The 6,179-nt window shown below is 34.3% G+C and overlaps 1 long non-coding RNA gene across 2 annotated transcripts in view; it reads right to left on the reverse strand.

Annotated features, from left to right (window-relative positions):
* Positions 1-839: 839 nt before the first annotated feature.
* The window catches only part of LOC143235163 (uncharacterized), a 34,709-nt gene continuing 29,369 nt past the window's right edge, over positions 840-6,179 (reverse strand). For both annotated transcript variants that reach the window (XR_013018953.1, XR_013018952.1), the window contains exon 2: positions 840-3,137. This is a non-coding gene — a long non-coding RNA (uncharacterized LOC143235163). The remainder of the gene's footprint in view (positions 3,138-6,179) is intronic.

Consider the following 6,179-nt stretch of genomic DNA (forward strand, 5'->3'; position numbering starts at 1 on the left):
GTGCATTATTGTTTCGGGTGGACGAAAATTGCTATAAATACAATCGTATAGGACCTCAAAATATTATTTTACCTTTAACCTCGCACAATTCTTTAAACAAATGAAAATGTGTCTGGGTACATTTGACATATTGGACCAAGGTGTACTATACTAAGTTTCAATTTAATCAGCTGAGAAATGAAAGAATAGCAGTTGATTGAAAAGTATACCGGATAAGGTGGAATAAATGAAGAATCAATATGTCTCCGAGGCCCGGCATGGCCAGGCGTGTTAAGGCGTGCGACTCGTAATCTGAGGGTCGCGGGTTTACATCCCCTTCACACCAAACATGCTCGTCCTTTCAACCGTTGGGGTGCTATAATGTGATGGTCAATCCCACTATTCGTTGGTAAAAGAGTAGCCCAAGAGTTGGCGGTGGATGGTGATGACTAGCTGCCTTCCCTCTAGTCTTACACTGCTAAATTAGGGACGGGTAGCACAGATAGCCCTCGAGTAGCTTTGTGCGAAATTCCAAAACAAACAAACAATATGTCTCTTTATGTAGATATAATTACAGACGACTAGCACAGGTGGCTCTTCTGCAACTCTGTCAAAGCATTTGAAACGAATAAAAATAGCTTATAGCGCATTCATGTCTGCAAAGTGTGGAATTTATTTAAAAGACAACAGGTTACGAACCATAAATCTATGCATACAGAGTTGGGACTTGTCGAATATTAGACTAAGTCGTCCATCGTGTGTAAAAAGAACATTAAATGCATTAATACACTTCTTTGCTCGCACTGAAAGATAAATGTAAAAACAATTGTTCGATTTTTCACTTAATGTCATTTTATGTATAAGTGGATTGGTGGAAAACCCAAACAATCAAGTTAGTTGGCTTATCAAATACGTATTCTTATTTTGAGGTAACTTAAACACATTTTACCTTTAACCTTTCACAATCCTTAAAAAAATCTTTTGAGTTTGAAGGCGAAAAGTTAATATTTTATAAGAATATGAGGATGTAGTGTTGTAGACAGAAGGGGATACCTGCTTTTCCTCCTTCATAACTTTCACATAGTATTAAACACAACAAAATAACCGTGTGATCCCTCAAAACTCTCTGGGCTCACCCACCCTTTGGAAAAAGTACTTCAACTCACCATTTACTTTCATGCAATATAACAGATGTTTCACTGAATTTGTTACGAGGTATTGAAGGAGAAAGCATATATATCTAATTTCTCGTGAAAGTGTTAAATGTAGAAAAATATTATATATGATTTAATATGTACTGAAGTATACAAGAAGGCGCTTAAGAAAGAAACGAAATGATTGCACTTTGGGTTAAAGTTGCACTTCGGGTTATGAGAATAGGAGTTCTGGTAGTAAGTTGACTATATAGATAGGTTGAATTAACATTCAGGTTGGTCTCTAACACATTTGAAGCTCTGGCGACTTGTAATTGGGAAAGAGATGTATATTGAAGTAGAGGACATTATACAATATTAAACAGTTTATTTATAATAAATATGGGAACAAATTATTGTGCTAATTATAAATAACAATAGTTGTTTAAAGAATAACTAAAGAGGTTTATTAGCAGAAACAGAAGTCTGGCTCTTTCCAGATTGCTTCCTCAGGCTAGATACAATAATGAAGTTGTTAGGAAGATCCAAAATTTAAATGAAAAGTTACGAGGGCTATGCGTGGAGTAACAGGTAGGCTTGTTGGGCCTGTAGAATAGTTTAAAGAGAAAAGGTGAATTAGATGTTAGAGAAAAGCTCCACTTAAGCAAGGATTTGGGAAATATGTTAAAAGTAAGCGGGTTTCTAAAATGAAATTGGGCTTTAAAGTATGCTGATGGTAAAGTTTTTGTTGAAGAATAGGATATGGCTAAACTTAAATATTATCTTTAAACTATGCAAATGAAAGTTTTAAGAGGCACCATACACTTATTTTTACACCTTTCTCGGCTCTGGTAAATTTGTCACAAGAATGTGCATTATGGAAGTGCTATAACTGGTATAAAATAGTTATGGACGTTGTGGGATGTAAGTTTACTCATATTTCAGTCATCCAAATACACATAAACATCTTTGTTAATATACAATCGTGGCAAACCAATTACAACAGAGGATAAATAACTACTTGACAAAAACGAAAATGTTCTCTGAGTTAGAAAACCTAGATTTAAAGACAACACCACTAACGTAACTGACAAAAAGTGGGAACAGTATCTGTTTCTTGTTTAATTATTTTGTAGTTCCCCATATGGTCTTGATAACTACTTGACATCGCCATGGCACAGACTGAAGGGATTGGATATATGCATGCGTAAGTTCGCGGATTAAGCCTTCCTGCAGTTTCAGGCTTATTCTTGGTTTCTTCTTTTGCACTTTTTGATTCATTACTTTCCAGCAGTTTTAGGTAGGGTTGAGACCTGGGCTGTTGCTTGATTAGAATAGTGTTTTAATCCTCTTCGAAGATATTCCTTTGCCTGAAGCATTGAAATAAAATCTTGGTGTTTTTTTTTACATGTACAGAATGAAAATTTCTCTTTATTTGATCCTAGAATGTGCACGTGTGTGCTCCACCAAAGTGATCCCGAATTATTGACTTTAACCAGGGCTCGAGGACTTCGATTTACTTTTCCACATTGACAGTACCTTTTGCAAAATGTAGGTATCCCACACCACAACCAGAGATGCATCTCCATATCATCTTACACTGTGGATGGATGCCTCATACTTTGCATTCAAACACGATGACTGAAAAATTTCCATGTTTTACAAAGTGCTTCCCATCAGACCCAAGCAAGTTGCACTCTAACTCGTCTGAGAAGATCACTTTGTTTCACATATTTAATCCAATCAGCATGTTCTTTGGCCCAGTTGAGTGAGTTGGTAAGGAGGGGGTCTTCTTGGTCATCTTGCTGGGTGACCGGATGGTGCATGTGGTGACAGTACCTCTAAACTTTTCTTCCATACTATTTAAAGACCTGTGGACGATAGAAGAAATTTCTCCAAGGTCATACGTTTCACAACATGATATGTTAGTCACTGCAGAAGCTTTCTTCTTACTCATTACCTTCTGTTGCTTCATGCAGTCAATCTGTCTACATCTCGGAATAGACGATGGTTACGAAGAAATGTCTGAAAAACATTGGATGATGTAAAAATGTTTTCTATCACTGTGTTTCTGTAGAGAGAAAATTACAGGGAGTTTGTTAAAAGAAGCTTTGTGAAATCATTTATTGAAATATGTTATAAAAAAGAGTCAGTGTGGATTAACTAGAGGATATTATGTGTTTTCTGAATATAGATTTGGAGTAATTAAGGGTTTCAGAAAGCTTTTGATAAATTGTCATGTAGTAGATCAGAAAAAAATATTACATTGTGAGAATGGAGACAGTGGCGTAAGTATGTATCCGTATTTGTCGAGGGTGTGCGAGCTCATAGGGGCCCCAAAGGTCTGACAAACTTATGATTACATGTATTATGTTTCATCACCAATATAAATCTTTTATTAAGCTTATAAAACGTTGTTTGTCTAATTACTTCTATATTAACATAATGCCCTTCCTTACTCGAGTACTTAAATAAACTTGAGAATTGCCAACAAGGGAATGTTGGGAGGGGAGAGTAAGTTTATACACGGAGTTCCCATCTTTATAGTAATGCTACTGGTTGAGGAAAGAATATCTAATAAGACTGTAGAGTGTCTGGGTGAAAGAAAACGAAAAGTTGTATCCTTGTTATTGGTGGCGTGTGTTTCAGAGGAACTTGGGACTTGCTGTTTCGTATTTACATTACTAATATTGACTGTGGAGAAGATATACGAAGATCCTCAGTTATTACAGAAATACTTGGACCAACCGATTAGTGTAAATGACTTTTAATTATATCACTCATTTAATATAGATGGAAAACAGCTCTATAGCATGATAGAAGAAAAGTACCTTGGCCTTGTGTTGGTGAAGTCGTTTAAGCCATGAAAGTAGTGCTGTGTTTCTAGTAGTAAGGCTAATAAAATATATTATGAAAAAGAAAAATTATTAGTCGAAAACGTCACATAATAATCTCTTTATACAAGGCTGTGGTTGTTCCCACTGGAAATACACTGCTGGCCAAAATCTTAAGGTCAATGAACATAAAGAAAAAAATATGCATTTTGCGTTGTTAGACTCAACCAATTATTTGAGTAGAGCTTCGAAAGACGAAAATAAGAAAAGGGAAAATAAAAATCTTTTTTAGCATTTAATAGAGAAAATCTGAACACTATAAAATTAGCCTAAATACTAAATGAATACTGATTTATTGGAATGATTAATCTTATAGGGATAGGTTAAGACCTCTTAACTAATCTTCTTTCGACAAAAGAGTTAAGAATATAAAATTATTCAAGGGTCGGCGGAGTAAAAAAATCTTTGGCTTTATTTGTGCTGCATTCTGAGAGTTATTAGAAAGGGAACGGTTAAGACAGTGTGGGGATAATTAACTTACGAGAATTTAGAAGGGGAATCGATAAATTCATAAAACATAAAAGCTGGGTTTAAATATTCGTTTTATTCAAATGAGTGAGCTTGGACAGCCTAAATAACCAATCTGTTGTATATATATTTCATTTGAAATGTTACGAAGAAAATACTTTAAAAATGTATATCTCTCTGACTTTGCTCGCTCATAACCTATGAAGTTATACATGAACAAGTTTCTGGTGACTATTACCCTAAAACATGTTATAAACTATGGTCTCATCAGCAGTCGAGAATCAGTTACAAGAGGTCTTTGTTGCACCGATCACTCAACAATGTGGTCTGCTTTAACAGCCGAGAATCAGTTACTAAAAACACTTTGTTGCACTGACCACGTAACAATATGGTCTCGTTAACAGTCCAGAATTAGTTACTAAAGATCTTTGTTGCATCGACAGCGCAACATTGTGGTCACATCACTTTCTAAGTCTCACGTTCCAAATGGCCATTGTTGAACAGGATATGCAATAATGCCTTTTATTTGAACTCAATGAAACCTCAACAAAAGAGACAAGAACTTTAGAAGTACAGATACAAAGATTAAAAAACCGAGGGACAACTTCTGATTAGGAAATTTCGAGAGAGGCACTTGTGGAAGAATTAATTATACTTATCTCTTGAGGTAGACATTGCTTGATCAAGGTGTTTATTTCTTCTATTCCAATCCATAAGAAATAATCACTTGTTAAGAATTATAACTCACGTTAGTATAATTAACCAATTTATTACGCTAATGTTAGGTAAAAACTGTAGAATAAGTTCAGAACTCGTACTTAAAATAATGAATAGAATTAACTTTATGGCACAAACATTATCAAAAAATACACAAGAGTGTATTGAGATGTATGCTGTTTAACTAGTTGCTTTCTGTCAGTTCACAATAAGGTACAGCTTTGGGTAGTTTTTCGCGAATATTCGATAATAAAATTAAAAAAAAACAAGTGGGAATACTGTTATAAAACAATCACATGTAACATTAAAAACCTCAATCAAAATCAGAGATTTTAAAAAAATTCTAACTTGACGTTTGCTTAGACTTTAAATCAATTTATTCCATGCATATATAGTAAATATATATGTGTATATGTCACACAGCATACAAAATCAATTGTCATCTAAACGCATCGCAGTTGACTGTTCATTCTAATAAATTATTTTTTGTATAAACCTATGTCAAGCTGCTCCTTGTAACTAATTATTACTTCATCACCTAGACAAGTCGAGCTGTTCATTCTAATCAATTATTTTATCATTCAAACCCAAGTCGAGCTGTTCATTCTAACCAATTATTCTATCAACTAAACCCACGTCAAGTTTTCCTTCTAATAAATTATTTTATCAAATCAACCCACGTCAATTTTTTCCCTTCTATCCAATTATTTTATCATCTAAAGTGAAGTCAAGTTGTTTCTTTCAATAAATTGTTTTATGATCTAAGTCCAGGTCAAGTTGTCTCTTCTAACAAATTATTATCTAACATTCAGGTACTAACTAATGTGATGAAATAGCAATACAGATCAGACAATGATTGGTTTGTGATAGTATTTAGTTTCGTGCCTGTTGTTCAAGTTGATGACCTCTAGGGCTAAAAAAAGGAAAGTTATGTTCTTTTTTATTGTTCAACGGTAAATTTGATATTTCTATGTTCATAATTTGATTA

This window comes from Tachypleus tridentatus, chromosome 12 (assembly GCF_004210375.1).
Source record: "Tachypleus tridentatus isolate NWPU-2018 chromosome 12, ASM421037v1, whole genome shotgun sequence".
Classification (NCBI taxonomy): domain Eukaryota; kingdom Metazoa; phylum Arthropoda; class Merostomata; order Xiphosura; family Limulidae; genus Tachypleus; species Tachypleus tridentatus.